The 12,507-nt window shown below is 32.3% G+C and overlaps 1 pseudogene; it reads left to right on the forward strand.

The window, feature by feature from the left end:
• Positions 1-1,249: 1,249 nt before the first annotated feature.
• Positions 1,250-9,870, forward strand: LOC149220874 (calcium-dependent protein kinase 5-like; annotated as a pseudogene).
• The last annotated feature ends 2,637 nt before the right edge of the window (positions 9,871-12,507 follow it).

The raw sequence follows: 12,507 nt of genomic DNA on the forward strand, positions 1-12,507 counted from the left end.
TATGATCTGGGCATTACTACCAATGTGGTTATTCCCATCTTTGTAGGAATCTATGTTTTGAATGTGTTGTGAATCTCTAGAACAAGCTATTTTGGTTTTATATTCTTAGCACCCTAAACATTCACACTGATATTCAACTATTTTAAAGAATGCATACATTATATGGAGGAAGCAGTTGAAAAATTGGAAACAATATATTTGTCTATCTATAATAGTAGTGTAGGTTTGTGTTGAGAAACAGTAATTTAAAATGGAAATAATATAATAATTAACACATATATTCATTACATCTTTCATTCTTAAGGTTGTTTGTTCATCCCTCAATTGACATTTTTCCTTGTGAGCTAGTAGGGTTTATAAAATCTAGGCCTTTTTGCATTGTGCCTATATGGCATATTCGTTTAAGACCCACTCTCTAAGCCCATAAGAGGGAATAGTGAAGCTCTCTCTCTCTCTCTCGCTATATATATATATATATATATATATATATATATATATATATATATGGTAACTCAGTTACATTATCCTTGCATATTTTAACCACAATCTTGAAAATGGAAAACTACAAATACACACACATCTTCAAATATGATCTATTGTGTCTTCTATCAAACTTGTAATGAATATCTACTACCAAAATTTTATCCTTGTCTAAGGTTTTAGCATTTGTTTTACAACCCGTTCAATATTGAACAAAAATACTTTAGGCATGTATGCTTAATTTTGTTCATTCTAGCAAGTCCTGTGACCAAAACGGATGCTAACTTTTGTAATTTCTTACCTATGTTTTCACCATGCAATGCTTGCATTATTAAATACCAACTTATAGTTGGTAGAGATGTTAAAATTATCTGAGGTATTTACCTTGAAAGCTAGTTCAATATTTTTTATTTTTTTTCATTGAGTTTGTAACTAAGGGTACCTTAAGAGGCAAATATTATGCTTTTTTCTTCTATAGTCGCAAATTTATTGGAACACTTAGTATCTCTCATATGTTATCATTATTAACGAGCCTTTAAAGGCTACCTCATATCCTTGTGCTTCCGAAAGTAGTTTAATGAAATATTTGGAAGAATACATTTGGCTATGTAAGGCATGAAAGGGGCATCTTTTTGTTGAAAATGATTCATATTATAGTTTTACTTAGACTTGGAAGGTAATAGATTAAGCTTCTTGTTCTTTTATTCAGGTAATAGCTGAAAGCTTTTCATAGGAAGAGATTGAATGTTTGGGAGAGATCTTTGAGGCAATGAACACTAATAATAATGGTTCAATATATTTTGATGAGTTGACTATTGACATAAAAATACATGGATCTAATATGAAGGAGTCTCAGATCCATGCTCTAATGGATGTGGTAAGACTTTTACTATCTTTTCCTTCTATCTCACACATAATGATTACTACAATGTTTGCATGTTATCATTGCATATACAATCAAGCTACACACATAGACTACTTGTACACTAAATAATATATGTATTATATATACATATATGTTTGCATGTTTGTAAACATACATACACATGTCCCATGAAAGCTTGTGTACCTATTTAATATGTACATGGATGTATGTATAGATGTTCGCACATGTATGTATGAATACGTACACATATACACGAATTATTCACATGATATTTGTCTCTATTGTATATGAAAATATCAGGAAGATTGTTTTTCCATGCCCATTATTCCCATTCCCCTGTTGTAAGTTATTAACGATAAAATTGGAATTAAAATATTATATATAACAACAAATCGGTAATAGTAATCATGAAATTCCTTTGAATAACCTTAAAACAATATTAAAATTATCATGTATTAGTTTATATCCTAGTAAAATTATTACAATAATTCCAAATTTTAATGCATTTTATTTAGCATTGTAACAATAAAGATACAGGTAACATGTTACTATGCGAATTATTTTCCATGTATTGTATAGAGGAATCTTGGTAAATTTACGCATGAAAGTGGGAAGGAGGATATTAATTAATTTTTTAGTAGGCCCATTCAGAAATATTTGTTTACGAGCATTGCAATTTTATCGTTTATGAGAATCGTGAATGCTCTAGTTAACCAGAAAGATTAACAATATTGCCTGAAAATAATCTTTGAGTTTATGTTATAAAGTAAATCACGAGGATTTGGAGATTTAAACCTAGACCAATTCCTTTTGCATGAAGGCAACCAAAGCTTCTTCTTCAAGGATATGATGCACCATAATTTGTGAATAAAAAACTCAAAAGATTGATTAATGGGAATGTGGCATATGTTTTGTCAATAGTTAAGGCAATGTGACAAAGCCTAAAAAGGTCATAACTTATTTCGTTTCCACTTGAGTTCCACCATCCATTCCAATTTTCCGTGTTGGTTTTACTACATGCCATATGTTTGTGCTTTTAACTTTTCTAAACTGGATTATTGCTTATAGTTATGACATGGTACTGTGTCAAAGGAACCCTAAAATTTTATAAAATCATGAAAGATGTCATGCACAATCTCTAGTATGGCTTTGGAATGGATTCCACTTTCTCTGATTATTTGAAATTTATTATCCACTTCTCTACAGTTACTAGATTTCTTTAACATGATACTTCAATCAATATGGTATATTGATGCTTCGTATGAAATATGAGACAGATGCTTTCTATGAAATATGAAATCCCTTACACGAGATTACCTTACAATTTTGCAGTGCTTTTATGATGATTGCATGCCATTTGGAACCTCTTTGGTGTATTACCAAATAGTTATGGCTAACATATTTCACTCCACTTATAGATGTGAGCTTCTAGCTCATTGGATTATCACATGATGGTGTAGATAATAATGGTACAATTGATTATGGATAATTCATTGCTACAACTTTTCATTTGAATAAATTGGAGTGTGAGGAGCATTTATTTACTACATTTTCATACTTTGACAAGGATGAAAGTGGTTATATTATAGTTGATGAGCTCCAATAAGTGTGATTAAAGCATAATTTAATGGATTTTTGTATTGATGAGATTATTCGTGAATTAGATCAAAACAATGTAAGTATATGTTTTTTTGGCATGTTGCATTTACTACAAACTAAACAAAACTTAGTTATTGAATTTTTTATGGTCCTATAAATATAGGTAATTATAATATGTGTCTAGTTATTTATTTTCAGAGTTTTCTTGTGAAGTTTAGCCTATGAGTCACTAGGTTTCATAGCCTAAATATTTTCTTGTCCCAGGAGTCATTTAGTCCTTGAGATCTTTTGGTCTAGACAGGAAAGTTTGAGGTCATTTTTCAAATATTTGAAGGAATTAAAACTTTATCATACCGTTTCCAATGTAAAGTGCTATGAAGCATCTTTCTAATGGTATATAGAACTCCCCAAAACAACCCCAGAATCAAAAGTTATAGTCGTTTGAAGTTCCCCTTTAAAAACTAGAAAACAAAGGGAAAATGACTAAGTATGGGTCCCAAAATCCTACATCACGGAGTTTGGAGGTGCATGGAAATTGAAGATCAAATGTCACAATACCTGACATCCCATAGTTCAGAGATACATGGCCATATTGGTATTCAGAGCACAAGACATATCAAAGATCGACAGTCGAAGCAATCAAAAAATCGACGATTGGCATCTTACAAGGCATGGCAAGGCGATCACATTTTGAAATTGTCGGGATTGCAGGAAAAATGCTCCAGTGTTAAAGTGACAGGAAGGGCCTGAAACAAATTAACAAAAGAAATTCGCGCAAAACCAAGCAAGGAAGGGGCTTTACTCTCTCCTCCCAAAGGGATGCATGGAAGTCAGTGATTGGTTCTGATATGGCACATGTGGCGGCTGATGCCACCATGGCGTGACCATATGGTGGACATGTGGCAAGAAGATTCAACATTTTCATGGGTTAGAGGAGGCCGAAAAAGGGTGACACGTGTCACCATTCACAAGATGACACGTGGCAGTGACGTGGCATTGATGACGTCACGTGACCGAAATCGGCAATTGGAGGTTGATGTGTGTTGTGAAGTATAATGGAATTGTTGATTGGAATCACTGGGAAAGGGGGCTCTAATACGAGGGTTGGCTTATGGTCACGTGAGGAACTAAAGGACGAAGGGCCAAATGTAAAGGATGATCGATGTTCAATGATCAACGAGGCTGTGTTGTACACCAATCTAAAACCATCAATTAGAAAAATCTAGGAGAGGGGCTCCGATAAGGAGGCTAGCTTATGGTCATGGAAAGGGTGAAAAGACGAAGCACTAAGTAGAAGAGATGATTGGTGTTTCAAAAATTGTTGATGGTAGAAGTTGCACACCAAAGTATATCCGTCAATTGGATATCGCCAGGAGAGGGGCTCTGATAAGGGGGCTAGCACTATGGTCACAAACAACTCAAAAGAACCAAAGGTTAGAGCTTTTAATTGAGGGCTATCACATATCGGAAATCACAAAGGCAATCGGTAGCATGAATATATGTGTTTATATGGTAAAAACATAATTTTGGGTGGAAAATTGTTAACAAAGGATTTATGTGTTAAAACCTCACACAAACCCTCCCTATTCCTTTTCTTCGTGGGCCAAGCCACATCACTTATCGACAATCGTAGTTTTTGGAGGATGCAACTAAGTGCAACATTGTTAAATAATTGATTACAATACTTCGTTAATATAAAGGGCCCAAGCGTATCTATGTGTGTTCCCATGTGTCTTATGTTGGGATTGGTATAATGCAACATTTCAAAGAATCGGCCCTTTTTCACAACTAAAAGGGCTTAACCACGAAGGAATGTGCTTATCATTATTTTATCATTTTGATTGTTGTGATAGGTCACCCGATAAGACATCAAGAGGGTTTTGGCACTATGACAAGCCGTTGGAGTTTTCCTGAGAAAGATGAATGAAACAATAAAACAGGAATTTCTCTGATAGACCATGCAGAACGGTTAACAAATGAATGGGTTGGAAACTTTTGAAATGCAGGAAAATAGGGGCTATAGTTTGGAAAGGGTATCTCATGAGCTGATGTGAAAAAAACTACAACCACTCCAGATTTATTTAGGCTAAACATTTTCTTCGCAGTTCCAGATTTCTTACACTTTTAATTGATTGTTTTCATTTTTAGTGTATGGTTCAGTGATTTCTTCCAGAAATATAGAGCCACAGTCAGTAATAGTATTCACTAAAAATTCAACAGAACTACCAAATTTAACCAGATTTCCTATTATCTGGTTCTTTTTCAAGAAATATTTATGTCTTTGATATATATTATTTTGTAAATTTTTTTGATTTGAAGTCCGAATTTATTCGAGACAATCTATAAATACTTTGTAATAAGATTAAAAATAGGTTGGAATTTGTTGGGTTGGAACTTGTATGAAGAAAGACTGTATATTCATTTAAGTTGTACATTACACTGAATGAGATCAATTTTCCGTAATACTGAAATCTATTTTCCAGGATTCTCGTGTCAAGAGATTGGTGATGTACTATATCTTGTGAAATTGTTTATTCCTTCAGTTTTCTATATGTTTTCTCTCTTTGTTGTTTCAATAATATTAAGGGATCAATTTACTTAATTCTACTCTGTTGTGGCTTGTAAACAATATCAATGATTTCTGTCTGATGTTGAATATATAATTAATCTCAGTATGTGCTATATTAATTGAGTCTTAGTCATATTCATCTTCTTCACTCGATCGGTGCTCTATAATATACAAAAGCATTCATATCCTTCCCTATTAAAAATTCCCTATTACTTGTGACTGATTAACTACAATTTCATGACTCCATGTCCAATGGACTTTCACTGCACTTCTCAAACAATCCTTTGAAAAATCCCACCTCTAGCTTTCATAACTAGCCTAATATTTTGAACATAAATCTAAATAAGATAGAGAGATCCTTCTCTGAAGCTAGAAGGGCTAGATCCTAGCTTCAAAAGTGGTTTTGTGGTTACCTTTGGGTTTATCTCGTCAGCCTAGAGAAATTACAAAGTGATAACAACTTTAAAATTCAAATAATTTAGTATAATAAAAAAAAATCAGGAGAAGGGACCAACATCAACTACAGTCATAAATGTAAAAAAAATCAAGAGAAGGGACCAACATCAACTAGTCATAAATGTAAGATGTTTATCATTAAACTCTTTATGGGAAGATATTGATGGATCAATTTTAAAACATTTATACAATTGATTAGTGAAACATCTTCTTATTTCTCATTTTTCCATAGGGAATTGGTAGCTATATTCATTTTATTAAAACCATAACCAAAATCGAATCAGTTAACCCCAAATCTAAGGAAAATTTGAGAAACTCAATCAGTCAATTAAAACATAAAATATTTAAATATATTCGTGTATATAAATGTATATCCAAACCCAAAATACAAGGTTCTGTCATGTATATATCATGTAAGGATGAATATAACAAATTACATCAAGTTTGATAGGTATTTGAAACAAAATATATAATCATTAAGGCTCTAAATGGCCTTTCAAGTTAAAAAAAATCATACAACACTCCACAGTCAAATCATCTAAATCTAGATCATCTACATTTTCTACACATGTATGCTTAGGAAGTGATCTATATAAGTCTAAAAGGCACTCAAAATCAACACAAACAGGAGTTGAAACAACACTCATTTTATGAAAATGTCAAACCCTTCCCAAGTTAACAAATGAAGAATGAGAAGAATGTGAGTGAAATATAGGAAGGGAATCATTAAATAGATAAAATTAGGTTTTAGGCTAGGTTTAGTTTTTTTCTTCTTATTTGTTATTATTTTTTTTAATTTGTGGGTGGGGTTATGGTGATATGGAACCTATCCGAACTAGTCAAACTGGATGGTTTTGGACTGGTCATCCCTGTGCTTTAAAACAAATGGTTTTAGTCCAACACCCACAAGTTGATCTAAATCTATTAGGTATAGCCCATTTCAACTAATTTTGATAACATTGAGATAAACTGTGATTAGGATTATGTTATAAACCTTACAAGATCGGCTAAACTTTAAATGTCATATATTTTTCATAAGAGGTAGAGTTAACCATTGCCATTACCATATACTCCTGATTGATCATCTCTATTATTTCAATGATATTTCATTTCTATGTGAAAATTTAGTACCTCTCATCTTCTTACAATTGGTTCCACTTGCTTTAAGCCTTCTTAACCATGCCAAAAGCATAACCATTTATGTAATGAAGCAATGTTAATTCTTGACCAACAAACTAAATACATGTTCCTAGTGTATGTCATTTCATTTACTGTGATTTATGTGAAACTATTAGGTTGGTAGAAACAAGGTCATCATTCATGCATGCACATAATACTAAATTAAATTCCATTAGCATAGATATTTGTAAAAGAAATATTGTTACATTACACCTCACTGAAAACACTTGCTCCTACAGAGGTAGGTAGAGTGTAATGTAGTTTTAAAGGTAGGCAGTTCTAATATTCTGAAAATATCATATATGGATTGTTTTTGTTGTTGCTAAAACCTAGCCATACTGAAATGGGAATATATGATAGAATAATATGGAAGATAAGACAATAATACTTAAACTTTTTCCTCTTTAATGCTTTATAAACATACATTTGAAATGATGTCAATGTGGTTAGTTTCAATCAGCATAAATTCCATTGGTTCCACTCGTTGTGCGAAATTGATATTTCTCATCTCTCAAGGCCCATAGATGATAGGATCAACTGATCTTGATGCTGCTTATGAAGCCAAACATGGTTTAGGATGACCCCATATTAGATCCACAGTATCAAAAAGTGGCATTACAAATGAATTCTTGATGATGTTTCAATTCTCAAATCACCTTCTAAACCTTGAGCATCTCAACTAAACAAGAAGACTAACTGTTGTAGGTTATTGATGGATCATTAGTTGTTGTTTGTTGTAAAAAAAATATTCTATTCAGTAGTTTTCTTTCCTCCAATTCTATCCCCGAAAGTGAACATAGTTGAGCAACATCATCTTGTGTGTATATTTCATGTCTTAGATAGATGTTAGTATCCCTGAACATGCAAGATATAGGTTAGATAGTTGACCCCCAAAATTAGAATTTTATTGATATACAAGTAAGAGGAATAAAAGAGACTTGATTGACCTTCTTGAAAAGAGAGAGATAGAAATGGCGCGAATTGAGTGTTGGCCATCAATAATGAATAAGGTTGTGTGAATTTGATAAGTTCTAATTGATTATTAATTCGGTGGGAGATTACCTCATAGAGTATGCTAAGGATTCAAAAGCTTGAGCACTTTGGAATTGCCTTTTCTTAAATGAATATCATTTCACATATCTCATTTTTCAGGTTGCAAGTACTTTAAAGAGGCTTATAATTGACATCATTTGGTCCCCTCTAACAAATAGGAAATTTAATATGTGATATTCATATGAAATTTGTCACAAATTCCAATCGTTACACCCTTTAGTAGTATCAAAGTTGGTAGCTATCTTCCCTATTAAAATAGGGATATTGATAAAGAGTGATTAGACAACTAGTAAGGTAATTAGATTTCTTCACATATTAAACAATTGTAATCACACCAATAGAAGGTTCTCTATAACTTTGGGTTGGGGATATTTCCATTCATGTGAATGTGTGTAATGCTAATAAAATAAAATGAAAAAAAGAGGCTACCTTTTTTTAATTACCTTAATGTCAAAAAAACAAGGTGTGTAATTTATCTCAATATATTAAAAAAACTATAAACTAACAGATATCCATTATAGTCGTGGACCTATTGGGAGTCAAGAAGGATGAGGCAAGGGGAGATGCCAACCTTAATATTATTAATAATATCGAAGGGTGCAAAGAAATTGATGTTTTCACCTCAAATTTTTTCATACCTTTATGTGTTTAATAGATTTAGGGTTAAGGTGCATTTGTGCTAGTCTTATAGTAGCATTAGTTCAAACAAAATTGTAATTTAATATTATATGAAGAGGGTTTTATTTACTTGAATATTCATAAAATAAAATTATAGTCCTGCCAATTTGTAGAATGTTGTCAATTGGGGTAGGCAGGTGAGTTCCTAATTATTTTCGTAAGAGGCTGGATTGGTTGGTGGTGCCCATCCTATAAGTATTTTAGCAAAGATTTCTAAGGAAGTTTCCCATAATAGTGATATTTGAGAAATATGATAGTGAAGTATTTCAAGTTTCCCCTTGGACATGTTCAATGCTTAGATAACATAATTGCCCAATAAAATATACTTCTTAATACTAAAGCTACTTATGTTAAACAATAAAGTGATCCTACTTGTTAGAATTATGTCGTTACTGGGCATGATGGGAACATATAACAAAAATATAGTAGCAAGCATTTGTTACTTTTCTGTTTCGCTATGTTTGTATCCTTGCTCGATTTTTTCTTCCATATTTATGGAGAGAGTGTGATTACACCAAAGCCTCATTAGTTTAAACTTTAGCGAAATAGAGTTAGTATATTTTAAATTAATGATTTCCATATTGATTGGAAATTGAAAAATCACAAGAACTTTCATTATAAGAGTGATGCAATTTTTTTTTCTAATTTATTTATTTATTTTAGATGAAGAAAAGCATCTATGTACAAGAAATAGCCAATTTTTTACTATGTAAAGAAAAATGCCTAGCTTTACTACAACTGTTAAAATTTTACTAGTTTTAAAGGCCACATGAAATCTCTAATTCCATTAAAGTTAAGGTATTTTACCAACTCTTACTCACAATTTTTTTAACATGTCTCCTTCCAGGATGGGTGTATAGATTACAATGCATGTGTCATTATGATGCAGAAGGGAAATGGAGCCATTGGTAGAAGGACAATGCAGAATAGCTTGAACTTCAGTAGGAAGGTTACTTTACTAATTGGTTAATGCTTGACTTATTAACAATTGTTTTGTGTGTAGCTTTATTGTTCCAGGGGAGTCATGAAGAAAGTGTTTTAGATAGTATTTTTGAAGGGTTGACAATTGAGATGGGCCAAAAGTCTGTAGATCATGATGGCAGAGGGAACCTTACACATTCGAAGTTTGTTAATATGTTTTATAGCCAAAATATTAAGCACGTTTTATCTATAATTATGTATGGAAGAGATAGGGAATCATAAAATGCACCAACATGTTTGGAATCTAGGCCTTTTATGCCTTTAATAAATAATATTATTGAAACAATAAATCCTGTCGAAATAAAGGAAACAAAATTAATTTGCTCAAAGGAAACTGTTATACTGTGGTGTGATAATTTGGCTAGAAAAGTAATAGCCTTGGCAATCAATTCCAAATTTTGGTCACTTGGATGTGAAGCTAGTAACTTACAGGTATTTGAAAAATATTATTTGATTGTGATCTAGAAGTTGAATTTCATGTGAAAATTCAACATTCTAGAACTATAATACTATTGAAGACTTCTTTAGTAGTTGACAACTAGAAGACTTATTTTTATTATTGAGAACTTTAATTGGATCATGGAATATTGGGGCATGTTTCCCACCCTCATGTATGGGAACAACAGGAATTTTTTTTTTCTTCTATGATGCAATTTTCCAGCCAACTATCATACATTATTTATTATATGTTGTTGTTTTTTTCTTTCCATTTGTTTTCACATGATATCTACAACTCGAGATTTTTAGCATACAACTTAGTTGGCACGATCATATCTAAGGATTTCCAAAAGGTTAAATACTAAGTCCTTAAGGTGTTATTTTCTATGGTGATACACTACAAAAAAACCTTGTGGTTAGCATCCTTTTTTCTTCCTTTTTGCATCTAGAGCTAATTTTTGGTGCTATTTGTGTCCATTTATCAAATATGGTGCAAAAATTGATGCAAAGTTTGCACCGAGTTTTTCACCAAGTCTTACACCAAGTTTTTCACCAAGTATTGTAATAGGTTTTGCATCAGGTTTTACACTAGGTTTTACACCAAGTTTTGTGCCATCCTTTGCACCATGTTTTGCATCAAGTTTGGCACCTAATTTTGTTTCACCAACTTTTGTATCATTTATTGCATCCACTTTTTTCACCTACACTTGCATGAAATTTTCAATCATCTCTTGCATCCTCTTTTGCATCATTTTTTAAATCATTTTTTGCATCCATTTTTACATCATTTTTTGCATCCCCTTTGCGTGAAGATTTGCATTAGGTTTTGTGTCTCATATTGCATCTACTTTCGCATCGAATTTTGTTGCATCAACTTTTGCATCATATTTTTCATCCATTGTTACACCCATGTTTATGTCCCCCTTTTGCATCCCTTTTTGCATCTTATTTTCCATATTCATTTGCTTCTTTTTTTGCATCTATCATATATCCACTTTCGTTGTGACAGTGTTTGTACCATGTTTGGTACTTACTATTGTACCCACCTTTGCTTCCAATTTTTCATCCATCTTCGCATCCACTTTTGCATCAAAATATTGCATCTATGTTTGCATCCACTTTTGTATTGGGTTTTGCATCTCATTTCGTGTCTTCTTTTGCATCTACTTCCATTGCATCCATATTTTTCATCCATTTTGTTTCTACTATTGCACCCATGTTTGCATCCACTTTTGCATCCCTTATTGCGTCTTGTCTTGCATCCAAGTTTGCATCTTTTTTGTGTTTTTATTACATCCACTTTCTCATCCACTTTTGTTGTGCCATATCTTGTGCCTATTATTGAAGCCCACATTTTCTTCCAATTTTACATCCACATTTGCATCCTCTTTTGTGTCCAAGTTGGCATCAAATCATTTTGATTTTTTTTACATCTACTTTTACATCCACTTCTGATGCGTCCAATTTTGAATCTAATGTTGTGTCACTATTGCACCCATGTTTGTTCCGTGTTTACATCCATTTTTTAATCCAATTTTGCCTCCTTTTTGCATCCAAGTTTGTGTCTTTTTTTTTTTTTCGTTCATTGTTGTATCCACATTTATTTCACAACAATTCATGCTAATTTTTATGCCTACTATTACACCCATGTTTTCTTCCACTTTTTCATCCATGTTTGCATCCTATTTTGTGTGCAAGTTTGCATCAACTATTGCATCTACTTTTTCATCCACTTTTGTGTCAATTTTTCTGTCGTGTTTTGCATCTACTTATGTTGTGTCTACTCTTCATCCAATTTTACGTCTATTGTTGCCCCCCATTTTTTTTGACTTTTGCATCCATTTTCCAACACTCATATATTTTTTTCATTGATGATATTTCTTATGACATTAACAATTATGAACAACTGATGACAATGTCAATAATTATGACAATGATGATAATGAAGATGATGACGATGACATGAATTGTGATTATTATGATAATCAAAATGATGATAAAGATGATGGGGGTTATAATGACAATGATGATGATGATGACAATGATGATGGAGATGATAATGACCTTGGACAATATTCCCAATTTTTAAATGTTGTCATGGTCATAATCATAATCATTACCTTTAGAGTCATCTTCCAAGTCATCATCATTTGATCATCATCATCATTATTTTAATCTTGGTCATCAT

This window comes from Pinus tabuliformis, chromosome Q, assembly GCF_031772625.1.
Source record: "Pinus tabuliformis cultivar Carrire ecotype Pingquan chromosome Q, CPIR1, whole genome shotgun sequence".
Lineage (NCBI taxonomy): Eukaryota > Viridiplantae > Streptophyta > Pinopsida > Pinales > Pinaceae > Pinus > Pinus tabuliformis.